Here is a 27,646-nt window from a genome sequence, read left to right as displayed (position 1 = left end):
TCTGTGAAGTAAGAACATAACGATATCCACTACATGCCTCAGCACTCATTGGATTGCACACATCAAAATGTATTACTTCCAACAAGTTGCTTTCTAGTTCCATTTTACTGAAACCGAGGCTTTCAGTCATCTTTCCCATGTGGTATGATTTGCATGTCTCAAGTGATTCAAAATCAAGTGAGTCCAAACGGTCCATTTGCATGGAGTTTCTTCATGCATATACACCAATAGACATGGTTCGCATGTCTCAAACTTTTCAAAAACGAGTGAGCCCAAGATCCATCAACATGGAGCTTCTTCATGCGTTTTATGCCGATATGACTCACGTGGCAGTGCCACAAGTAGGTGGTACTATCATTACTATCTTATATCTTTTGGCATGAACATGTGTATCACTACGATCGAGATTCAATAAACCATTCATTTTAGGTGTAAGACCATTGAAGGTATTATTCAAATAAACAGAGTAACCATTATTCTCCTTAAATGAATAACCGTATTGCGATAGTCATAATCCAATCATGTCTATGCTCAACGCAAACACCAAACTCGATGGTAGAGGGAGCGTACGATATTTGATCAACCTTGGAGATACTTCCAACACATATCGTCATCTCACCTTTAGCTAGTCTCCGTTTATTCCGTAGCTTTTATTTCGAATTACTAACACTTAGCAACCGAACCGGTATCTAATACCCTGGTGCTACTAGGAGTACTAGTAAAGTACACATCAACACAATGTATATCCAATATACTTCTATCGACCTTGCCAGCCTTCTAATCTACCAAGTATCTAGGGTAATTCTGCTCCAGTGGCTGTTCCCCTTATTACAGAAGCACTTAGTCTCGGGTTTGGGTTCAACCTTGGGTTTCTTCACTAGAGCAGTAGCTAAATTGTCGTTTCATGAAGTATCCCTTCTTGCCCTTGCCCTTCTTGAAACTAGTGGTTTCACCAACCATCAACAATTGATGCTCCTTCTTGATTTCTACTTTCGCGGTGTCAAACACCGCGAATATTTCAAGGATCATCATATCTATCCATGATATGTTATAGTTCATCACGAAGCTCTAGCAGCTTGGTGGCAATGACTTTGGAGAAACATCACTATCTCATCTGGAAGATCAACTCCCACTTGATTCAAATGATTGTTGTACTCAGACAATCTGAGCACAAGCTCAACAATTGAGCTTTTCTCCCTTAGTTTGCAGGCTAAGAAAATCGTCGGAGGTCTTATACCTCTTGACGTGGGCACGAGCCTGAAATCCCAATTTCAGCCCTTGAAACATCTCATATGTTTCGCGACGTTTCAAAACCGTCTTCGGTGCCTCAACTCTAAACCGTTTAACTGAACTATCATATAGTTATCAAAAATGTGTATGTCAGATGTTCGCAACATCCACAGACGACGTTCGAGGTTCAGCACACTTAGCGGTGCATTAAGGACATAATCTTTCTATGAAGCAATGAGGACAATCCTCAGTTTACGGACCTAGTCCGCATAATTGCTACTATCAACTTTCAACTAAATTTTCTCTAGGAACATAACTAAACAGCAGAACTGAAGCGCGAGCTACGACATAATTTGCGAAGACCTTTTGACTATGTTCAGGATAATTAAGTTCATCTTATGAACTCCCACTCAGATAGACATCCCTCCAGTCATCTAAGTGATTACATGATCCGAGTCGACTAGGCCGTGTCCGATCATCACGTGAGACGGACTAGTCAACATCGGTGAACATCTTCATGTTGATCGTATCTACCATACGACTCATGCTCGACCTTTCGGTCTTCTGTGTTCCGAGGCCATGTCTGTACACATGCTAGGCTCGTCAAGTCAACCTAAGTGTTTCGCGTGTGTAAATCTGTCTTACACCCGTTGTATGTGAACGTTAGAATCTAACACCCGATCATCACGTGGTGCTTCGAAACAACGAACTGTCGCAACGGTGCACAGTTAGGGGGAACACTTTCTTGAAATTATTATGAGGGATCATCTTATTTACTACCGTCTTTCTAAGTAAACAAGATGCATAAACATGATAAACATCACATGCAATCAAATAGTGACATGATATGGCCATCATCACTTTGCTCCTCTTGATCTCCATCTTCGGGGCTCCATGATCATCATCGTCACCGGCATGACACCATGATCTCCATCATCATGATCTCTATCATCGTGTCTTCATGAAGTTGTCTCGTCAACTATTACTTCTACTACTACAGGTAACGGTTAGCAATAAAGTAAAGTAATTACATGACGTTTATGTTGACACGCAGGTCATAAATAAATTAAGACAACTCCTATGGCTCCTGCCGGTTGTCATACTCATCGACATGCAAGTCGTGATCCCTATTACAAGAACATGATCAATTCATACATCACATATATCATTCATCACATCCTTTGGCCATATCACATCACATAGCATACCCTGCAAAAACAAGTTAGACGTCCTCTAATTGTTGTTTGCATGTTTTACGTGGCTGCTATGGGTTTCTAGCAAGAACGTTTCTTACCTACGCAGAAACCACAACGTGATATGCCAATTGCTATTTACCCTTCATAAGGACCCTTTTCATCGAATCCGATCCGACTAAAGTGGGAGAGACAAACACCCGCTAGCCACCTTATGCAACTAGTGCATGTCAGTCGGTGGAACCTGTCTCACGTAAGAGTACGTGTAAGGTCGGTCCGGGCCGCTTCATCCCACGATGCCGCCGAATCAAGATAAGACTAGTAACGGCAAGCATATTGAACAAAATCAACGCCCACAACTACTTTGTGTTCTACTCGTGCATAAAAACTACGCATAAACCTAGCTCATGATGCCACTGTTGGGGAACGTAGCATAAATTCAAAATTTTCCTACGTGTCACCAAGATCTATCTATGGAGTCATCTAGCAACGAGGGAGGAGTGGATCTACATACCCTTGTAGATCGCGCGCGGAAGCGTTCAAGAGAACAAGGTTGATGGAGTCGTACTCGTCGTGATCCAAATCACCGATGATCCTAGCGCCGAACGGACGGCACCTCCGAGTTCAACACACGTACGGAGCAGCGACGTCTCCTCCTTCTTGATCCAGCAAGGAGGGAGGAGAGGTTGATGGATATCCAGCAGCACGACGGCGTGGTGGTGGAAGTAGCGGGATTCCAACAGGGCTTCGCCAAGCGCTGCGGGAAGAGGGAGATGTGTCACGGGAGGGAGAGGGAGGCGCCAGGGCTTGGGTATGGTTGCCCTTCCTTCCCCCCACTATATATAGGGCCAAGGGAGAGGGGGAGGGTGCAGCCTTGCCCCTTCCTCCAAGGAAGGGTGCGGCCAAGGGGGGGAGGAGTCCATCCTCCCCAAGGCACCTCGGAGGTGCCTTCCCCCTTTAGGACTCTCCCCTCCTCTTGCCCCTTTGGCGCATGGGCCTCTAGGGGCTGGTGACCTTGGCCCATGTAGGCCAAGGCGCACCCCCTACAGCCTATGTGGCCCCCGGGGCAGGTGGCCCCACCCGGTGGACCCCCGGGACCCTTCCGATGGTCCCGGTACAATACCGGTCACCCCGAAACTTGTCCCGATGGCCGAAATAGCACTTCCTATATATAATTCTTTACCTCCGGACCATTCCGGAACTCGTCGTGACATCCGAGATCTCATCCGGGACTCCGAAAAACTTTCGGGTTACCGCATACTAATATCTCTATAACCCTAGCGTCACTGAACCTTAAGTGTGTAGACCCTACGGGTTCGGGAGACATGCAGACATGACCGAGATGACTCTCCGGTCAATAACCAACAGCGGGATCTGGATACCCATGTTGGCTCCCATATGTTCCACGATGATCTCATCGGATGAACCACGATGTCAAGGACTTAATCAATCCCGTATGCAATTCCCTTTGTCTAGCGGCATTCTACTTGCCCGAGATTCGATCGTCGGTATCCCGATACCTTGTTCAATCTCGTTACCGGCAAGTCTCTTTACTCGTTTTGTAACACATCATCCCGTGATCAACTCCTTGATCACATTGTGCACATTATGATGATGTCCTACCGAGTGGGCCTAGAGATACCTCTCCGCCACACGGAGTGACAAATCCCAGTCTCGATTCGTGCCAACCCAACAGACACTTTCGGAGATACCCGTAGTGTACCTTTATAGCCACCCAGTTACGTTGTGATGTTTGGCACACCCAAAGCACTCCTACGGTATCCGGGAGTTGCACAATCTCATGGTCTAAGGAAATGATACTTGACATTAGAAAAGCTTTAGCATACGAACTACATGATCTTTGTGCTAGGCTTAGGATTGGGTCTTGTCCATCACATCATTCTCCTAATGATGTGATCCCGTTATCAACGACATCCAATGTCCATGGTTAGGAAACCGTAACCATCTATTGATCAACGAGCTAGTCAACTAGAGGCTTACTAGGGACATGGTGTTGTCTATGTATCCACACATGTATCTGAGTTTCCTATCAATACAATTCTAGCATGGATAATAAACGATTATCATGAACAAGGAAATATAATAATAATCAATTTATTATTGCCTCTAGGGCATATTTCCAACATTAGAGGCATAACCGCATTGAAAGCAATGTCGCAAGTGAGGTAATCTTCACTCAACCCATGTAATACATAAGGGAAACAGATACATAGTTGGCTTACAATCGCCACTTCACACAATTACATGAATAAAGCATTACATCATCCAGATACACACAAGGTCCGACTACGGAACCAAAATAAAAGAAGACTACCCCAAATGCTACACGGATCCCCGATCGTCCCAACTGGGCTCCACTACTGATCAACTGGAAACGGAAACAACATAACGAACACGATCTTCATCGAGCTCCTCCTTAAGCTCGGGTGCGTCACCTGCACGGTATCATCGGCACCTGCAAACTTTTTTTGGAAGTATCTGTGAGTCATGGGACTCAGCAATCTCACACCCTCGCGATCAAGACTATTTAAGCTTATGGGAAGGGTAAAAGGTATGAGGTGGATCTGCAGCAAGTGACTAGCATATTTGGTGGCTAACATACGCAAATGAGAGCGAGAAGAAAAGGCAAAGCACGGTCGAACAACTATGATCAAGAAGTGATCCTAGAACAACCTACGTCAAGCATTACTCCAACACCGTGTTCACTTCTCGGACTCCGCCGGAAAGAGACCATCACGGCTACACACGCGGTTGATGCATTTTAGTTAAGTTAAGCTTCAGGTTATCTACAACCGGACATTAACAAATTCCCATCTGCCCATAACCGTGGGCACGGCTTTCGAAAGTTCAAAACCCTGCAGGAGTGTCCCAACTTAGCCCATCACAAGCCCTCACGGTCAACGAAGGATATTCCTTCTCCCAAGACAATCCGATCAGACTCGGCATCCCGGTTACAAGACATCCTCGATAATGGTAAAACAAGTCCAGCAAGACCACCCGCTATGCCGACAAATCCCGATAGGAGCTGCACATATCTCGTTCTTAGGGCACACCGGATAAGCTAAGCGTACGGGAGCCAATGTAACCCAAGTTGCCAAGGGACGGCCCCACACGGTGCTCTGAGTTGGACCAACACTTAGACAAGCACTGGCCCGGGGATTTAAAAATAAAGATGACCCTCGGGATGCGCGACTCCCAAGGGAAAAAGGCTAGGTGGCGAATGGTAAAACCATGGTTGGACCTTGCTGGAGGAGTTTTATTCAAAGTGAACTATCAAGGGGTTCCCATTATAACCCAACCACGTAAGGAACGCAAAATCCGGGAACATAACACCGATATGACAGAAACTAGGGCGACAAGAGTGGAACAAAACACCAGGCATAAGGCCGAGCCTTCCACCCTTTACCAAGTATATAGATGCATTAATTAAATAAGAGATATTGTGATATCCCAACAAAATATCCATGTTCCAACAAGGAACAAACTCCAATCTTCACCTGCAACTAGCAATGCTATAAGAGGGGCTGAGCGAAGCGGTAACATAGCCAAACAACGGTTTGCTAGGACAAGGTGGGTTAGAGGCTTAGCTTAACAATATGGGAGGCATGATAAGCAAGTGGTAGGTATCGCAGCATAGGCATAGCAAAAGAGCGAGCAACTAGCAAGCAAAGATAGAAGTGATTTCGAGGGTATGGTCATCTTGCCTGAAATTCCACAAGGAAGAAGAACAAGTCCATGAAGAAGGCAAACGGACGTAGTCGAACGAATCCTCACAAACGCGATGTTACCGGATTACCGAGAAGAAGTACACCAGAAAGAAAGCAAACAACATAGTGAACAATCATCACATAGGCATGACACGATGCGCAAACAAGTATGATGCATGTCCGGTTTGATGAGGCATGGCATGGCAAAGTGCACAAACAACCCTACAAATTAAGTGGAGCTCAATATGCAATGAGTTGCATATTGACGAAACACCACATTCAAGTTATTTAGTTTGATCTTGTTTATGTACCCAATAAAATTAAATGTTGTTAACCATGGCAAGAGGGTGAAGCAAAGTAAAGCTACCTATCTGGTCAAGCTTAAATGAGGCCGGAAGCAACGAACAACAATTCCGGTAAATCCCCCTATGCATATATTAGGTTTGGTACTGTTCTGCCCTAAACCATATTTTAAAGTTGTTAAACATGCAAAGCGATGCCACCATGTTAAACTAGACATTTTTCCACCCCATTTACATATAAAGTTTATTAAATTTGGAGCTACAGTTATTTAGTTATGAATTAAACCATTTTAGCATGCTATTTATGCAAAATTAAATAAACAACATTTTAGACATTTTTAACATGCATGAAAGTGGCATATTATTAAACTACACAAAATTCTAAACATTTTTCATATTAAGTTTGTTTTAATCCGATGCACGGTTGAAAAGTTATTATATGCATGAAGAACAAGGGTTTTTCTGTAAAACAGTTGTCTCTGGAATAAATAGACAAATCGCCAGTCAATAAAAAAACACTACGGGCCAAAACTGGGGCGGACTGGGCCTCACATTGGGCCTTGAGGCTAGTCGGCTAGGAGAGGAAGGCTGGAAGGGGGCGTTGGGCCTGCTTGCTGGTGGGCCGCGGTGCTGGGCCTCACGCGGGCGTTCTAGACGAACCGAGCCAGAAACAGGAGCAGGTCAACGAAGCAGGAGCGATGCGCTCGTCTCGTTCATGAAGCAGGGGACGGTGCTGCGGCTCCAGAGAAGCAGGACGCCGGCGGACGCTGGGGAAGGGGCAGATCCGGCAGGTGGGGCGACGGAGCAGAGGAGATCCGGTCCAGACCGGGGCCGGGGCACGAACTTGACGAGCAGCTTGACAAACTGAAGGAGGCAGCGCCCCTGGTTCCTGCAGGTGACAGACGCGGCGGGAGCGAGTGAGGAGGCTCATGGCGATGCGGAGAAGAAGTGGTGCGTGCGAGCGGAGTCAACGCTCGTTGCAGAGCTACGGCGTGTTACCAGCGAGCGGGACGAGACGCGATGGAGGGCGCTAGCATGCTCGCAAGGCGGCGACGGAGCAAGGCGTCAAGAGCTCCTGGTAGTACTCGTCTTGAACGACGGGCTGACGAGGCAGCCGGGAACGGCGGCGACTTGCGGGCACGGAGGCAGTGGAGGCACACAGGGGAGCCCCTGGCGCCCATGGCGGCGTCCTCCTGGATGGCTGGATCGAGGGGGCTTGGGCGCACTGGTCTGAAGGGCGGCTCAGCTGTGGCTGATCCGAGGAGGAAGCAGGCTGGGCACTTAGTGGTTGGATGGATCTGACTGGTGGTGTGCGGTGGTTGGTAGGGCACGGAAGGCAAGGAAAAATCAGGAGCGGCTGGCTGGTGGATGGATGCATCGGGAGGATCCCAAGGTGGGAGAGGAGTGGCGGCAGGGAGAAGGATTGGATGGGACAGCCCTCCTAGGATCTAGGGTTGGACTAGTTATATATAGTGGGTAGGTTAGGCTAGGGGCTATCTCGTCTCTTCGATCGTAATCGGATGAACGGGAAAAATATATTAGGAAGTCCAATAAACAAAACGGAGACGTTTTGTAGATGTTTGGGGATGATCCGGACACAACAGTGGCGACAGTCCGGGTCGGGTTCGGGACAACTTTCGGACGCGCGCGAGGGGGGGCTGCGGGCTGACGAGAGAGGTTAGGTTGGACCTGGCGGTAGGTAGTGGGCTGTGTAGATGGTCTCGAGCTGAGAGAAGAGAAGAGAGGAAGACCCGACGACTATTTCCGGAGACCGAAAACGCCCGACGTTTGACCGGCTATATTGTCGCTATAGTTAATCGTTGGGGCGTCAAACGAACTCCGAATGAGATGAAACTTGATAGGCGGTCTACCTACACTATAATAAGACCACACGCCAACTTTCATCCCATTCCGAGAACATTTTCCGGCCACTTATAAAATAATATTTCGGACATGCCGCGGGCGCGTGCAAGTGTGTCTGGGCTCAGAACGGAGAACAGAAGGAACTAGGGGAACCCGGACGAATGCAGGTTTTGAAAACATGATGATGCAATGCACATGATGACATGGCAAGATGCAACACGCAAGCAAATGACATGGCAACAACAGTGAATAACAGGAAGACACCTGGCACATCGGTCTCGGGGCGTTACACTCAGCTAGTGAGCATGTGCTCAGAATGTCTGAGTAATACAATCACTTGAATCAAGTGGGAGTTAATCTTCCAGATAAGATAGTGATTGACAGAATTCTCTAGTCACTATCACCAAGTTACTAAAACTTCGTGATGAACTATAATATGCAAGGGATAAAGAAAACGATTCCCAAGCTCTTCGTAATACAGAAATTGACAAAGGTAGAAATCAAGAAAAGCATCAAGTGTTGATGGTTGACAAGACCACTAGTTTCAAGAAAAGGGCAAAGGGAAGAAGGGGAACTTCAAGAAGAACGGCAAGCAAGTTGCTGCTCAAGTGAAGAAGCTCAAGTCTAGACCTAAGCCTGAGACTAAGTGCTTCTACTGCAAAGGGACTGGTCACTGGAAGCAAAACTGCCCCAAGTATTTGATGGATAAGAAGGATGGCAAAGTGAACTCAAAACGGGAGTTGCACAATGAACAGAGACTAGTCAAGGGTGAAGTGACGATGTGTGTTGGAAGTGGTTCCAAAATTGATATGATCATCATCACACACTTCCTATACTTTCAAGATTAGTGTTGAACCTAAAATAAATGTTATTTGGTGTTTGCGTTAAGCATGAATATGATTGGATCATGTTTATTGCAATACGGTTATTCATTTAAGTCAAAGAATAATTGTTGTTCTATTTACATGAATAAAACCTTCTATGGTCATACACTCAATATAAATGGTTTATTGAATCTCGATCGTAGTGATACACATATTCATAATATTGAAGCCAAAAGATGCAATGTTAATAATGATAGTGCAACTTATTTGTGGCATTGTCGTTTAGGTCATATTGGTGTAAAGCGCATGAAGAAACTACATGCTGATGGGTTTTTGGAATCACTTGATTATGAAGCACTTGATGCTTGTGAACCATGCCTCATGGGTAAGATGGCTAAGACTCCGTTCTCCGGAACAATGGAGCGAGCAACTGACTTATTGGAAATAATACATACTGATGTATGTGGTCCGATGAGTGTTGAGGCTCGCGGCGGGTATCATTATTTTCTGACCTTCACAAATGATTTGAGCAAATATGGGTATATCTACTTGATGAAACATAAGTCTGAAACATTTGAAAAGTTCAAAGAATTTCAGAGTGAAGTGGAAAATCATCGTAACAAGAAAATAAAGTTTCTTCAATCTGATCGTGGAGGAGAATATTTAAGTTACGAGTTTGGTATTAATTTGAAACAATGCGGAATAGTTTCGCAACTCACGCCACCTGGAACACCACAGCGTAATGGTGTGTCCGAATGTCATAACCGTACTTTATTAGATATGGTGCGATCTATGATGTCTCTTACCGATTTATCACTATCATGTTGGGGTTATGCATTAGAGACAGTTGCATTCACGTTAAATAGGGCACCATCTAAATCTGTTGAGACGACACCATATGAACTATGGTTTGGCTAGAAACCTAAGCTGTCGTTTCTTAAAGTTTGAGGCTGCGATGCTTATGTGAAAAAGTTTCAACCTGATAAGCTCGAACCCAAATAGGATAAATGTCTCTTCATAGAATATCCAAAGGAAACTGTTGGGTACACCTTCTATCACAGATCCAAAGGCAACATCTTTGTTGCTAAAAGTGGATCCTTTCTAGAGAAGGAGTTTCTCTCGAAAGAACTGAGTGGGAGGAAAGTAGAAATTGACGAGGTAATTGTACCTTCTCCCTTATTGGAAAGTAGTTCATCACTGAAATCAGTTCCAGTGATTCCTACACCAGTAAGTGAGGAAGCTAATGATGATGATCATGAAACGTCTGATCAAGTTACTACCGAACCTTGTAGGTCAACTAGAGTAAGATCCACACTAGAGTGGTACGGTAATCCTGTTCTGGAATTCATGTTACTTGACCATGACGAGGCTATGAACTATGAGGAAGCGATGATGAGGCCAGATTCCGCAAAATGGCTTGAAGCCATGAAATCTGAGATGGGATCCATGTATAAGAACAAAGTGTGGACTTTGATTGACTTGCCCAATGATCGACGAGTCATTGAGAATAAATGGATCTTCAAGAGGAAGACGGACGCTGATAGTAGTGTTACTATCAACAAAGCTCGAATTTTCGCAAAATGTTTTCGACAAGTTCAAGGTGTTGACTACGATGAGAGTTTCTCACTCGTATCGATGCTTAAAAGTCTGTCCGAGTCATGTTAGCAGTTGCCGCATTTTATGAAATCTGCCAAATGGATGTCAAAACTACATTCCTTAATGGATTTCTTAAAGAATAATTGTATATGATACAACAAGAAAGTTTTGTCAATCCTAAAGGTGCTAACATAGTGTGCAAGCTCCATCGATCCATCTATGGACTAGTGCAAGCATCTCGGAGTTGGAATATATGCTTTGATAAAGTGATCAAAGCATATGGTTTTATACACACTTGTGGTGAAGGCTGTATTTACAAGAAAGTGAGTGAGAGCACTACATCATTTCTGATAAGTATATATGAATGGCATATTGTTGATCAGAAATAATGTAGAATTTTCTGGAAAGCATAAAGGTGTCTGAAAAGAAATTTTAAAAGAAAAACCTTGATGAAACTGCTTACACATTGAGCATCAAGATCTATAGAGATAGATCAAGACGCTTGATAAGTTTTTTCAATGAGTACATACCTTGACAAGATTTTGAAGTAGTTCAAAATGGAACAGCCAAAGAAGGAGTTCTTGCCTGTGTTGCAAGGTGTGAAGTTGAGTAAAGACTCAAAACCCGACCACAACAGAAAATAGAAAGAGAATGAAAAGTCATTCCCTATGCCTCTGTCATAGGTTCTATAAACTATGATGTTTACCAGTCCTATTGTATACCTTAGCATGATTTTGGCAAGGGAGTACAATAGTGATCTAGGAGTAGATCACCGGATAGCGGTCAAAATTATCCTTAGAGGACTAAGGAAATATTTCTCAGTTATGGAGGTGATAAAAGAGTTCGTCGTAAAGAGTTACGTCAATGCAAGCTTTTTACATCGATCTAGATGACTCTAAGTCTCGATCTGAATACATATTGAAAGTGGGAGCAATTAGCTAGAGTAGCTCCGTGCAGAGCATTGTAGACATAGAAATTTGTGAAATACAAACGGATCTGAATGTTGCAGACCCGTAGACCAAACTTCTCTCACAAGCAAAACATGATCACTCTTTGGGTGTTAATCACATGGCGACCTGAAACTAGATTATTGACTCTAGTAAACCCTTTGGGTATTAGTCACATGGAGATGTGAACTAATCACATAAAGATGTGAACTAGATTATTGACTCTAGTGCAAGTGGGAGACTGAAGGAAATATACCCTAGAGGCAATAATAAAGTTATTATTTATTTCCTTATATCATGATAAATGTTTATTATTCATGCTAGAATTGTATTAACCGGAAACTTAGTACATGTGTGAATACATAGACAAACAGAGTGTCACCAGTATACCTCTACTTGACTAGCTCGTTGAATCAATGATGGTTATGTTTCCTAACCATAGACATGAGTTGTCTTTTGATTAACGGGATCACATCATTAGAGAATGATGTGATTGACTTGACCCATCCATTAGCTTAGCACGATGATCATTTAGTTTACTGCTATTGTTTTCTTCATGACTTATACATGTTCCTATGACTATGAGATTATGCAACTCCCGATTACCAGAGGAATACTTTGTGTGCTACCAAACGTCACAACATAACTAGATGAATATAAAGGTGCTCCACAGGTGTCTTCGATAATACTTGTTGAGTTGGCATAGATCAAGATTAGGATTTGTCACTCCGATTGTCGGAGAGGTATCTCTGAGCCCTCTCGGTAATGCACATCACTATTGGCCTTGAAAGCAATGTGACTAATGAGTTAGTTGCGGAATGATGCATTACGGAACGAGTAAAGAGACTTGCCGGTAACGAGATTGAACTACGTATTGAGATACCGACGATCGAATCTCGGGCAAGTAACATACCGATGACAAAGGGAACAACGTATGTTGTTATGCGGTTTGACCGATAAAAATCTTCGTAGAATATGTAGGAACCAATATGAGCATCCAGGTTCCGCTATTGGTTATTGACCGGAAACGTGTCTCGGTCATGTCGACATAGTTCTCGAACCCGTAGGGTCCGCACGCTTAATGTTCGGTGACGATCGGTATTATGGGTTCATGTGTTTGATGTACCGAAGGTAGTTCAGAGTCTTGGATAAGATCGGCGACATGAAGAGGAGTCTCGAAATGGTCAAAACGTAAAGATCGATATATTGGATGACTATATTCGGACATCAGAAAGATTCCGAGTGATTCGGGTATTTTTCGGAGTATCGGAGAGTTACAGGAATTCACCGAGAAGTATATGAGTCTTATTGGGCTTTAGGGGAAAGAAAGAGAGGAGGCTGCGCGCCCCCCAAGGCTTAGTCGGAATTGGACTAGGGGGAGGCAAATCCTATTTGGCGCATATGCGCCGGTTGGCCAACGGGCGCCTGCAGGCGCTTCAGATTGGGCCGGCCCGTTACGCTCTTTTTTCCTGGTTTTCAAACGCAAAAAGTGGGAGGCGATGGGGAGTCGAACAAGCCGACCTCTTCGTCGCAAGCGCACGGCTGTAGCCACCAGGGCATCCGACAGGATTGCAACTTTTTTTCTTTCTTTGCTTTTTAGTCGTTCTTCAGTTCGGTTTCTTTTTTTATTCTTTTCTTTATTCTTTTTTTATCACTTTTCTTTGTTTTCTTTAGTGCATGCTTTTTTTAATTCGTGAACCTGTTTTTCAAATTCGATGAACTTTTTTCAAATTCAATGAACTTTTTTCAAATTTGTGAACAAATTTTCAAGTTTGTGAACCTTTTTTCAAATGCGATGAATTTTTTTTCAAAAACGAGATGAACTCTTTTCAAAATTGATGAACTTTTTTCAAATCCGATGAATTTTTTTTCAAACTTGTAAACATTCTTTCAAGTTTGTGATCCTTTTTTCAAATGCGATGAACTCTTTTCAAAATTGATGAACTTTTTCCAAATTTGATGAACTTTTTTAAGAATCTATGATCTTTTTTCATTGATGAACTTATTTTCAAATTGAATGAACTTTTGTTCAAGCTATAAAGTAAAATGTACAATATTTAATAAATTTGAAAATCCAAGATATAAAGAAAACTGTACTATTCTGTGCAATAAATAGCGCGGCTCTTATGGTTGTTATAGGGTTCGCGTTTGATCTCGGTCGCTAGTCATCCAATGGTGTAGTGGTTGGCTTAAAAATCTTGCTATGTAGCGTCGTGAGTTCGTGTCGTCGTTCTACTAGATTTTTTTTGTTCTTTTTTTGCGAGCCTGTTTACTGCTCGCTCCGTCTGTGGGTCGGCCCACTTGGCGTTGCCAGTAGGAGCCGGTTCGCTTCCGCGGTGCCGGACCTTCCTTCTCTTCTCTTTTTCCTTTCCTTCTCTCCTACCCCTACTACATGAAAGGGGGGAATCCTACTCCCGGTCGGAGTAGGACTCCGTAGGGCATGCCATAGAGAGGTCGGCCCTCCCCCTCCTCCACTCCTTTATATACGGGGAAGGGGGGCACCTCATGGACACACAAGTTGATCAGTTGATCTTTTAACCGTGTGTGGTGCCCCCCTCCACCATAATCCACCTCGGTCATATCATAGCGGTTCTTAGGCGAAGCCCTGCGTCGGCAGTTTCATCAACATTGTCATCACGCCGTCGTGCTGACGAAACTCTCCCTCGAAGCTCTACTGGATCGTGAGTTCGTGGGACGTCACCGAGCTGAACGTGTGCAGATCTCGGAGGTGCCGTACGTTCGGTACTAGGATCGGTCGATCATGAAGACGTATGACTACTTCAACCGTGTTGTCATAACGCTTCCGCTTACGGTCTATGAGGGTACGTGGACGACACTCTTCCCTCTCGTTGCTATGCATCACCATGTCCCAAAACTCTTTCCTTCTGGAGATCAAACCCCAGTTAGCAAGATGACATTTATTGTTATCCCCCCACACTCCCCCAGAAGAAGTGAGACATCTGTGAGGTGATCATATCAATAGCCCATCTGGGGAATTTCATAATAGACATTAGATAAGCAGGAATGCTGATAATGTAAGTAGTAAACAGTATCAGTTTCCCCCTATATGAGAGAAATCTCCTTAATCACCCAGCTTTGTTCTTGATAATTCTATCAATAATGGGTTGGAGGTCTTCCCTTCTAAGTTTTTTAAAGTGAAGGGGGACACCTGAATATTTAAAGGGGAAATCCCCAAGCTGGCAGCAGAAAACCTGGGCAAAATCATTAGATAATTGCTCAGAGATATTAATAGCATGAAGATCACTTTTATGGAAATTAATCTTCAAACCAAATAGATTTTCAAAGCAAGAGAGAATCCACTTTAAGTTCTTGGCATGCTCCAGTGAGTTATCCAAGAATAGAATGGTATCATCGGCATACTGTAGGATGACCACCCCACCTGGGAAGGCATGAGGTAGCAGTCCACAGATTAAACCACTATTGGCAGCCTTACGAAGCATTTTAGAGAAAACATCAGCTATCAGATTGAACAAAAGGGGTGAGTGAGGGTCGCCCTATTTCAAGCCTTTCCCCCCATAGAACTGGGGACCATTAGAGTCATTAATTCTAACCTGAAAAGTCCCTTGGTGAATAGTAGACATAACCCACTCCACCCATTTACTACCAAAGCCTCTAGAAAGAAGCATTTCCTTCAAAAAGTCCCAACTAACTCTATCATATGCTTTCTCATAGTCAAGTTTAAGAATCAAACCAGCAGACCCAGACCTATGAATTTCATGAATGATCTCATGAGCCATAACCACACTCTCCAAAATAAATCTGCCCTTTTTGGTTGGAGGAGATAAGCTTGTCACATAAGGGGGAGACCCTAGTAGTCATAGCTTTAGAAAAAATTTAACAACACAGTTGCTAAGACTGATAGGCCTAAAATTCTTCATATCTCTAGCCATAGGGATTTTAGGAATAAGAGTAATAATGACATGATTCAACTTATGTATATCAAGGTTACCATTCTCAAAGTCTCTAACCATCCATATAAAATCTTTTTTGATCAATTCCCAAAAAGTTTGATAAAATAAAAAGGATAGGCCATCAGGGCTAGGGGCACCACTAGCATACGAGCTCATCACAGCTTGTTTGATTTCCTCTTCAGAAAAAGGTCTCTCTAGTTGCTCTCTCTCATCATTACTAACCAATTCATCCTCAGACCAAAAGTCAGCATCAAAATGGATGTCAGGTTTGGGTTCAAAAGCAAACAAATCTTTATAAAAAGAGGTAACAACCTCGAGCATCTCCTTGGTCGAAGTGACCACACCATTAGGATTGTTTAGTTTAGAAAGATGATTCTTCCTATGTCTGTGGTTAGCCAGGGCTTGGAAATAAGCATTATTCCTATCCCCCTCTAAAATTTTCCTATCCCTAGATCTCTGCCATAGAGCAGTCTCCTCTTTCTTCCACACTTCATCCAATTCTTTTTTAATCTCCTTCATTCTGTCATAGTCAGACATAGATAATTGTTGAGTTTCAGACATGACATCGAGAGTCTCAAACTCTAGAAGGAGTGCCCTCTTCTTTTTCTTCAAAACTGCCTCTCTATTAATACTCCACCCTTTAGTTTTCTTTCTGAGAACTCTAGTCTTAAGCATCCAGTTATCAGCTGGGAATTTGGATGAGGACACGAAATTCCAGGCTTCTATGACCATTTGATGAAATCATGGTTGGGAGAGCCACCATTTCTCAGACCTAAAAGGTTTGGGGTCGGATGGGGCTCTAACACCAATGCCCAGGATTAGAGGAGTATGATCACTCCCCACCCTGGGAAGGGCTGACAAGGTGAAAAAAGGAAAATGGGTGTCCTAATTCACAGAAATGAATACTCTATCTAACACAGCAAACACAAGGGAAATCTGGTTGTTAGACCAGGTAAACACCCTGTTAGAGACACAAATCTCCATCAAGGCCCATCTGTTGATCCAATCATTAAACAGAAATGCAGTCTGTTGATTTACTAAACCCCTACTTTTCTCTTTTTCATTCCTAATCAGATTGAAATCTCCACAAATCATGATAGGATAAGAAGCATTTGATAGAGTATCATGCAGTTCAGCTACGAAATCCATCCTAAATTCAGGGTAAGAAGATCCATACACTAACACCATCTGCCAGACAAAGCCATCAGATTTATTTTTAACAGTAGCAATAATAGAGAATCTTTGGTTAATAAAACCAACTACCTCAAAAAATAATTTTCTTAAAACCCACAAGGATCCCCCAGCAGTATTTTTAGCTGGCAAGAAATGCCACACAAAATTATCAAATCTATCAATAGCCTTGAGGAAACCCTCAGAAATATTCTCTTTCTTTGTTTCTTGAAAACCAATAAAATCAGGATCAGACTTAGCAATAGTATCACATAGGCACTGTATCTTCCCATGTTACCCTAGACCTCTAATATTCCAAATAAGCCCTATCATAATTAATTAATTTTGAAAGGATGGGATAAGCCACAAGGCTTAGCTTTAGTTAGAACAACAGGTGTTCCCCTAGTAGCATCAGTAGTGCCAACTGGCTCCAAGGGGAGGGCACCCCCAAGTGTACTAACTAATTCATTAGAATCAATGTCAAGATTAGCAGGAAGCACTATTTCAGGATTATTATTGGCAAACACCAAACATATCTCTTTCTCCACAGCTATCATATCATCAATGGTGAGATTCTTTTGAATTTCACCCCCCCCAATCACCAAGTTCATTTGATTCATTTGATTAGCAAGGACAGATTTATCCATAGTAGAAAAGGAATTACCTTTGAATGTTTGTGGCATCACCAAGTTCTTCTTCCTCTTGTATGCAGCAGCTTTCTCCATAATGTTAACATTGCCATGGCCTCTAGTAGCAGGCCTTTGAGCTAGCATAGGGCCCCATCTTGGTTTCTTCTCATGGATGGCCTCATCACTTTGGGTTCGGTTAAGTGATTCCAGCAGGGACCTCTTCCAAGTCTCAGTTTGTAGAATTTGGAGAAGTTCAAGAGGGAGAACCACCAACTCTTCTTCTTTTGTTTCCTCATTTTCAGAATCAGAAATATCCACTGACCTTAGTAGATCTTCACAATATTCCATACTACCAGCACTCTTCTGGGGAGTTATGTGTGTATCATTCTTCCCAGATGGAGGGTTTTTTTTGGGTCACCACTCCTTGATCCTCCCTTTCCTCCCCATCAGTATTTTGGTTCTGTTCTAGAAGGTTACCAACATAGCCAGACTTAGGTTCATGTCCATCAAAAGATGCACCATCAAGGTCAACAGCAGCCAAAGCATATTTCATAATGAAATCCTCCTGATCAGCATCATGTTCATGTTCCATAGGTGTAACCACCAACCTTTGAACACCATACTTGTTTGAGGACCCATGTTTAGTTGAGAAGTTAGCTTTGTCTAATTCATCAATGGCTAAATCACCCTCACCTGACCCTTCAGAAGCATGTTCTCCCTGAGTTCCATTATCTTTTTTAGCATGTTCTTCCTCAGGTCTCTCATCCTCCTCATTACCATCTTCATCCTCATCTACATCAATGATAGAGTCAACACCACCTGTTTGTTCAAAGCCCTCAACAGTGAAACCAAGCAGGAACAACTTTTTTCTTCATCTCAATCAGTCTCTCAAAAGGAATCTTAGTAGGATCTCTGCAGGCTATTTTGATTCTGACATTCTCAAAGAAAGTTCTGAACATTCCATTCCAATTCACATCTATAAGCACCCCAAATAGTGAAGCAATTTGGGCAAACACTTTCCAAGTACACCACTTTGGGGGAATCCCCTCAATCAGTACCCAGGCTTCAATCAACTCTCCAAAAGGTTCACATCCACCCTTCCATTCAGTTAATGTTACATTCACATCATGTGGCAGGGAGAATCTAGGTAGTTCAATGAGGTCTTCCACTTTCTTCCAAGGGGGGAATCTGACCAAAAAGGTCTTGCTGGAGAGCCCTCTGATTTGCCAAGGCCAGTGTTTAGTCTTACAGAAAGTAGCAGACAGTGGTTCCATCAGTTTAGCACAATCAACTTCTCCTTTTAAGATATTTACCACCGCATAATTCTGGAAGTTTAACCATTTTGACTCATTAGCAACGGGAACATCCACATGGTAGAAACCAAGGCCTTGAGCTCCACTACCAAAAAAGGCAGCAATAGGTTGAATCTTAGACCATGCTGCGCAATTGTTCAGATTGTGGTTCTACTGACAGATAAAATAGGCTTTCGGCTTCACGCAATTCCCAACATAATGTCCAGGTCCACCACAGTTAAAGCAAATCATATCCTTATACCTAGGATCAAGTACTTGTTCCACTTCAACCTCTACAGATTGGGATGATTGTACCTGAGCAGAGCCAGCAGTCGAGGCTGTGGATCTGGTGGGCTTGGGGGCAGGGGCTTGTTCCTTTGCTGCAGGCGCAGCTGGCTTCCGTCCAGCGAACGAAGCGGGTTTCTGACCCGCCCCCTTGGACTGACCAGCAGCAAGATTGCTGCTCCCTCCTGCACGGCGGTCGGCCATCTTCAACCCCCGCTTCACAGCCTCCGCAAAGGAGATTGAACTAGGCCCAATCCCCTCACGAGCTACCTTGATTTGTTTTGGTGGTGGGTCAAATGGTCGGCAGGATGCAGGAAAACAATTCGCGGCCAAAAGGGAATTGTTCTCGACCAAGTCTCTCCGGATCCAGCAAAGGAATCCGTTTTTTGAAGGATCTTGTGGCTGCTGGGTAGGGTTTCTAGGGAGGCGGCGGCGAGGGGGAGAGGGAATAAGCCAAAGCTGGCCAAAATGCTCCTCCACATTTTCTAGGGATTCGTCTTTACGTAATCCCCTCGCCCTACCCTCTTTCTCCCCAATTACACGTAATTTGAACGTGGGGCCAGGCAAAGCTGGATTCACAGGGGGGAACGACAGGGAGTCGCCGCCCCTGGTTTGGGACAAGATTTTAAACTATGGTCGAGCCCCTCGCCGGAAACCAACTTCGATGAGGTCTCACCGGCTGCAGAAGCAGCCACACACTCATTATTACTAGAACCAGGAGGGAGAACCCTCGACTCTACCATCGACTCCTGATCAGGCGAGTGAATAATCGAAACAGCACAATCTCGCATCCCCCGACGGTGCAAACGAAATTCCCTCGATCTAGCCTTAAGAGTTAAATCAGCACGCAAATGCATACCTAACTCACCAGGCCAAGGCGGGGGATCGATGGGTCGTCGCTGTGTTTGGACCAGTCGGGGCAGTCGATCTACTGACGACGCGGGGCCAGACGGTCCCCGGAAGGAGGAACTCCGGCGGGATGTTGACGATGCCCTCCCATGACGGCGGGCGGATGTTGAGCCTTGAGGGATTCACCGTCCTGAAGTTCTCCCAGCGGCGGCCTGCCGCGGATCCGATGACTCCGCCTCCTGGATCGCCCAGAGAAGGAGCTCCACATCCTCGCAGCCGTCGTCTCCGATGAAGCGCGCGCGCTCGACGAAGTTCGCGTGGCGGAGGATGTGAAGGTGAATCTCTCCCCACTCGTCACGGTCGGGGAAGCGCTCCAGCGAGTGCGGGTCGATCTCAGGCAGCGACGCCACTACCGGGGGCGGAAGTGCCCGCGGCTCCGCTACCCACGCCACCGGTGCAAGCCGGCGAACCCGCATGCCGCGGCGACACGCTCCAGCCATGCGGACTCTCAGATGGGGATTTGAGGTGGGGAGAGCTCGGTGAGATGCGGGGGTAGGTGGGAAGCTGGGGGTTGGACTTTAATGTTGTGTGGCTGTCAGCGTAGCATCCCCTCGTCATCCTCCATTCGTTGTTCTTCCAAAATGCAGCGCCCACCCCTGCTTCGTCCTTCCTCTCCCACACGTCGTAGCCCTGCCAGGCTCGCCGGTCATTGCAGCCACAGCTTCCTGTCGCACCCCGTTGCTCACTTGCAGCACAACGGCACTGCAGCAAAGGGCATTGAAGGTGGCACCGTCGCAGCATCGCTTGCAACACCTACGGTGCTGCGACGAGGGGGTCACAGCAGAGGTGGGCCCCGTCGTCATGCGGCCGCCTCCGGCTTGCATCCATGCCGTGGTTGATAAAGCAGTGACGATATTGCATGCTGGAGAGTGATGCAGAGTGCAATTTTATGAAAGTACTCCCTTTGTAAATGGTCTTATATTAGTTTACATAGTAGTATATTTAAAAAAATAAAGAGTGACCCAGAGTGCATTTTACTCTTCAATATCTAAAAAAGGCTTGAACCTGCAGCATGCTTTTATTCCTCCCTTGAAGCTCAACCGATCAAATTCAGACACTACACAAAACACGAGACGACTGTGTTGCCTGACAAACGACCGAGCTCAGGTACCACACTACCACTAGCTAGTACTAGCTACTAGAAGGAGAACTTGAACACCATGTCATGCCTGTACACCTTCCCCGGCCGGACGATCTGCGACGGGAAACTCGGGCGGTTCACGGCGTCGGGGAACCCCTGCGTCTCCAGGCAGAGCGCGCCGTACCGGCCGTAGACCTTGCCGCCCTTTCCCCTCACGCCGCTCAGCCCGTTGGCCGTGTAGAACTGCACCCCAGGCTGGTCCGCCCACAGCTCCATTGCCCTGCCGGACGCGCCGTCCCGGACGGCCGCCACCCGCCGCAGGCCCCCGCCGTCCACGACGTAGTTGATGTCGTACCCATCGACGCCCCTGTCAGACTGAGTCTCAGTGAAGTGACATAATATGTAAAAAAACAGAGAGAAAAAATGCACGGATCTCAACATAATATCTCATGGATATAACATCAACTGGTACTTAACGAAGTCTCGGTCTATTGAGATTTAACAAGACTATTGCACAAATACACAATTATTGAGACCGAGGTAACACAAAACCACAACTCTAGGGGGTTTTAACAGAAAACCAAAACCCCAGGACCAATCAGTAAAAAAAAAGCACAAATCAATCAGTTTTATCTTACAAAAACTGTCCAAATTTCAAATGGTTGGGCTAACTTGGCTGAAAATTCCCCAAATTGACCATTTAACATGTTCTTCGGATGATTTTTTGAAAACTTTGGATTCTTTAAGAAAATTTGACCGATTCTTATAAAAAATTGTCCAAATTTTAAAATGGTTGGCCTAGATTGGCTGAGAATTCCCCAGATTGATCATTTAAGACTGAACCCATATGTCATAATTCTCCTTAACTTTTTTTTTGACCCGGAACAATTCATTCCATTACTAAACTGGCTCAGCAATGTTGCTAGCGACCAGAACAGAAACAAAGTCTGGGGCATACTCGATCCACGACAGATCAGCAGCTCCCGATCTGAAGCCAAAAGCAGCTAACTCATGTGCTACCTTATTACAATTTCGGTTACAGAAACTGAAACTAAATGATTCAAAGTTCAGATGGTAGATACTTCGCGTCTCCCGTAGGAGGACACCGATCAAAGCTCGTTCATATTCACCAGAATTGAGTGTATGGACAAGCACTTGGGAATTAGACTCAAGAATCACCCTGTGGATGCCCAGTCCCGCACTTGCTTCAGTAGTTAGCACACATGCCAAAGCTTCTGCATGTAGAGGCCCTGTAAGATGCTTAAGTGTGCCGGCCTTTGCTGCCAGAAATTCACCTTGGTCAGTACGAGCAACACACCCCCATGCTCCTCTCCCTGTGTCCGCATGATAGGATGCATCAAAATTGACTTTAACGACATCAGGTGGGGGTCGCTTCCACGTAACCTTGTCCTGGGGAGGCACTTGTACAGGCTTCATAACACTTTTACTGAATTCATGAAGATACTGTCGGATAGTATAGCAGATATTGTCAGTGCACCTCATCGTCTCTCCTGCATTTACCTTGTTTCTCACTGACCACCATTCCCATAGCAGGATAAGGGAAATATCTCGCTTACTATTATCCAAGCTCCATATGTGATCAAACACCTCTTGGCCCAGTGCACTCCAACAAAGCACTTCTTGTATCCTCTAGCTCCAATCCTCTCCAAACTTGCTTGACAGCTTTGCATTTTATGAACAGATGACCACCATCCTCATCCAGCCGGCCACACACTGGGCATCTTGTATCCAAGTCCACCCTTTTTCGTTTAATATTCATACGGAGGGGCAAGCTATTATGCGCAAACCTCCACAGAAAAATACGCACCTTCCCTGGCATCTCCAGGTTCCACAATCTTTGCCATTTATCCTCTCCCCTTCCCTGACTCAATGATGGGCCTGCATCATTGCCATTTCTTGCATCTCTTATCCGGATACCGACATGATACGCCCCTTTTACAGAGAATTTTCCTTTGGGGTCATAGTGCCATGCTACAAAATCGTCCATATCCGGTCGCACCGGGATAGCGAGGATATGCGACACATCATCTTCATTGCAAAGGTCCCTTACTAACTGCTCATCCCGGGTTTCCCTAACCGGGTCCATTAGTTCAGAAACATGTGTGATAACTGTGTTCCCTCTTACTGATGTTGGCTTTCTAGTATCTCCTCGAGGAATCCACGGATCCTCCCACACTTTGATGTTATCACCCGACCCCACCCGCCAAACAATTCCTTCCTTGAGCAGATTAACCCCCTTCAGTATGCTTCTCCAGGTATAAGAAATACCCTCTCTTTCTGTCGCCTCAAGAAGAGAACAGTTTGGGTAGTAGCGAGCCTTCAGTACTTGCGCACATAGTGTATCCGGAGCCTCGAGTAATCGCCACCCCTGCCTAGACAACATGGCCAGATTAAAAATATGCAGATCTCTGAACCCAAGTCCTCCATCCTTCTTCGATTTCGTCATTCGTTCCCAGCTTATCCAATGACATCAGCTTTTATCTTGTTGGCTTCACCAGTACCGGGCAATAAGTGCGCTGATCTCTTCGCAAAGTTGCTTTGTGAGATCAAAACACGACATTGCGTACGTGGGTATCGCCTGAGCTACAGCCTTGATCAAGACCTTTTTCCCCGCCTTCGATAGCAGCTTTTCCTTCCACCCTTGAATCCTTTGCCAAATCTTCTGTTTCAAATATTCAAATTCCTTACTCCTGGATGCTCCAATGTGAACTGGCAGTCCCAGATATCGCTGATTAAAGGACTCTACTGCTATGCCAAGGCCAGCCAGGACAGCCCCCCGTGTGTTTACACTGGTTCCTTTACTGAACATGGCATTAGACTTCTCCTTATTAATCATTTGGCCGGATTGATCCTCATAAAGAGCTAAAATTTGCTGCAGTTTGGCTGCCCCCTCCGCTGTTGCCTTCATAACAATTAGCGAATCGTCCGCAAAAAAAAGGTGGTTTATCTTTGGAGCTCCACGACATATCTGAACCCCCTGGATAGAGCCCTCCTGCTCCGCTTGGTACAACACAGCAGAGAAAGCCTCCGCACACATTATAAAGAGGTACGGTGATAACGGATCCCCTTGCCGGAGTCCTCTGCCTAGGGTGATCACTTCTGACAAACTCCTATTAATCTTTACCCTGTATGAAACTGATCTAATGCACTTCATAATCAGGTGCATCCACTGTTCAGCGAAACCCATTTTGATCATGACCCGTTCTAGAAAGCCCCACTCAACGCGGTCGTACGCTTTGCTCATATCAAGCTTCACTGCCACCAGTCCCTTGCGCCCTCCCTTCCGTTTATGCATCAGGTGAGTGATTTCATATGCCAGGAGCACGTTATCGGTGATCATCCGACCGGGGACAAATGCTGACTGTGTTGGCGAGATGATTTCAGGCAGGATTTCCTTGAGACGATTTGCAAGTACCTTTGAGATCAACTTGTATAAAACATTACAAAGGCTTATAGGCCTAAACTCTGTGACCTTCTCTGGGTTTTTGACCTTGGGTATGAGCACAATAGTAGTTTCGTTCCATCCATTCGGCATCCGAGCACCATTCAGCACACCCAGCACTTCCTCCTTCACTTTTGGCCCGACCAGCTCCCAAAACCGCTTATAGAACATGGCCGGCATGCCATCCGGACCTGGTGCTTTCAAATCACCAATGGAATTTAGGGCCTCCTTTACTTCCTGTTCTGTGAATTCATGAGTTAGGCGAGAGTTCATATCGTGTGTGACCGAGGTGTGCATGTGGGCAGCACCTCGTCGTTGGCGATACCTGCAGAAGACATGAACAAACTTTTGTAGTGGTCAGTAATAATTTTTCCTATCTCCTCTTCTCCCTCCACTACCTCACCCCCTTCCTTTCTAAGCTTCTTTATCGTATTCACCCTCTTCCTCTCATTTGCATGGGCGTGAAAAAAGTCTGTATTTTTATCTCCCTTCTCCAACCAATTAACATGCGCCCTCTGCCTCCAATATAAATTGTACTAATCCTCCAGCCTGCTGAGCTTAAATCGAAGAAGATGCTCCTGGTTTATTTTATGTTGACTAATACAGCCACGCCGACAGTTCTCAAGCTCCTTCTTTGCCTTCTTAATCCTTCCTTTTAGCTCACCCAACACCTCTCGATCCCACTTTGTGAGTTCTCCCCCCACCTTAGCCAGTCTATCCTTAACAGAAGCATCCCCCTCTACAAATGCTGCATTCCACGCCTCTTCCACCACCCGAGCACACTCCTCCTCCATCAACCATCTTGCCTCAAACCTAAAACACCCATCACCTCTAGCACCTTCTCCCTCCTGCTGCATGCCATCCACCAGAACTGTAACCGGCCTGTGGTCAGAGTGACGAGGATCCCCGTTTATTACTTTATACAAAGGGAACAACCCGCGCCAGTTATTGCATGCCACTGCCCGATCCAGCCTCTCCCTTGTATACCCTTCAACATCATGCCAATTGTTACGCCACGTATAGGGATCTCCTACAAATCCTAAATCCTCGAGCCCGCACAACTCCAGTGTGGCACGAAAAGCATCCATACACCCCTGGGCCCGAGCCGGCCCTCCTTCCTTCTCATTTGCAAATAGGATTTCGTTAAAATCGCCCAAACATAGCCATGGTAGGTTCAGCTGCCCCTTCAATGACTTCAATGCCTTCCACGTATTTCCTTTCTCCCCCGCTTTGGACTCCCCATACAAGCCCGTCAACCGCCACTGCACTCCATTTTCCTCCATCACCACCGCATCTATAAAGTATTTATCCTTCCACCGTAGTCGTACATCCACTCCCCTTCGCCAAAAGAGAGCGAGCCCTCCCCGACGACCTTCCGGATCTTTCACCACCATGTTTGGCATACCAAGCTTCCACCTCAAATGCTCCATCTCCCTCTCATAGCTTTTAGTTTCAGAGAGAAAGAGCACATCAGGATCTTCTGCCTTCTGTAATTCCAAAAGGCTTCGAACTGCCGCGGGGTTCCCAAGCCCCCGACAGTTCCATGCTATAATTTTCATTTCTGCTCGCGGAGCTGTTCCGACAGCCCCGCCTCATGGTTTGAGTCATCTTCTCCTCTGTCCGAGCCCTCTTCTGACTATCTTCCTCCTCCTCGACAACATCCATGTCCATCCCTTGCCTCTTCTCTCCTACGACCACACCAAGACCCTGCTGGTTACCTATCCCCTCCTCCCTTTTCCTCCTCTTAAATCTGTACATTTGCTTCTTTACCTGCTCCTCCTTTTGTGAACTATGGACCAGCCCCTCACTTCTCCCCTCTCCCACATACACCTCTCCCTCCTTCGCTCCACTAGCTACTTTTGCTTTTTCAGTCATGACCGTATCTGCTTTGCCCGCCTCTGCAACCACTATTTCACTCCCTCTATGACTTGTTACATTTGACGTATTCTCACAAGAGAGTTTCTTCCTGATTCCACCATCCCTGGCATTCTCTATAGTCATCGGCGGAGTGGACTTGAGCAAGAAGTAACTAATTCTCCTTAACTTACTAACCAGAACAAATTTGTGTTTTTTTGTTACCGGTTAGGCCCGGAGTTGTGGTTTTCTGTTAAAATCCTCTGGAGTTGTGGTTCTGCGTTATGTCAGCCCCAAAAATCGAGTATTTATGCAACTTCCTCTTGATGAAAATATCAGAAAATTGTAAGGGCTCCAAATTATTCCTTACCTTGCTCTCCGTCGAAGCTATGGTAATACAGAGTAATGAAGGGGGAGCTGCCGCCGGCGACGTGCTCTTTCACCGTCCACACGACCTTGTCGAATCCCCGGTGACCACCTAGAGAACCACAGCAGAAAGATGATCAGTCGCAGCTCTTAGGAGCCAGGAGAGAAAATTTTCTCTTGGACCTACCATGGAGCGTGTTGTTGCCATCGTTGGGAACCAGCCGGTAGACTTTGCCGTCGAGCGTGAACCGGGCATTGGCGATCCTGTTGGCGACGCGGCCGATCAACCCTCCAAAGTAGGCGGTGCCATTCTGTGTATAAACACGCGATCGGATGCAAAGCAAAAGCAGAAACCAACTTTGTCAGCGGCTAAAGAAGAAGAACTAAACCATGTTGTATTAGGAAAAGAAACAAAGGCGTTTATTCGTGATCTTACCATATATTCAGCAACCGTATCGTAGCCCAGGATGACATCCCCCAAGTTTCCTACAGTGCAAGGGAAGAAGAGTGAGATAATCCCAGATCATTTGCAGAAGCAACGGACGAGAACCACGGGCCTTTTGGAAGGAAGGAAGGAAGGAAGAAGCGTGTCATTTCATTACCTCTCGAGTCGGGGAGAATCACAGACATGAGGGTGGCGCCCCAGTTGGTGACCTTGATTGAGAAATCCCCCTTGTTGAGCTCGTAGACACCGACGGTCTTCCTCTCGGCCGCCGCTTCGCCGGGCAGGCCGAGCGCCACAAAGCACGTGGCAAGGACCGCGATGAACAGGGCTCTCGCCATTTTCATCACAAGGTGTATCTATTGTAGAGTGTCACCTTAGCAGCCGAGAAGAGCTGGAAGAAGAGAGTTCTACTACTGTTTGTTGGTTATGCATACGGACGTGAAGGCAAGAAGATATAAAGTAGCCACATCCATCCTATTCCTTGGTATGTGTGAGTGTGTGACCGCCACCAGCATTGAGTGTTCTTCTGTCAGAGGG

The 27,646-nt window shown here is 45.5% G+C and overlaps 1 pseudogene; it reads right to left on the bottom strand.

The window, feature by feature from the left end:
- Nucleotides 1-20,821: 20,821 nt before the first annotated feature.
- Nucleotides 20,822-27,514, bottom strand: LOC123151761 (galactose mutarotase-like; annotated as a pseudogene).
- Nucleotides 27,515-27,646: the final 132 nt, after the last annotated feature.

The sequence above is a fragment of the Triticum aestivum genome, chromosome 7A (assembly GCF_018294505.1).
Source record: "Triticum aestivum cultivar Chinese Spring chromosome 7A, IWGSC CS RefSeq v2.1, whole genome shotgun sequence".
Classification (NCBI taxonomy): Eukaryota; Viridiplantae; Streptophyta; class Magnoliopsida; order Poales; family Poaceae; genus Triticum; species Triticum aestivum.
This window is presented reverse-complemented; position numbering and strand designations above follow the sequence as displayed.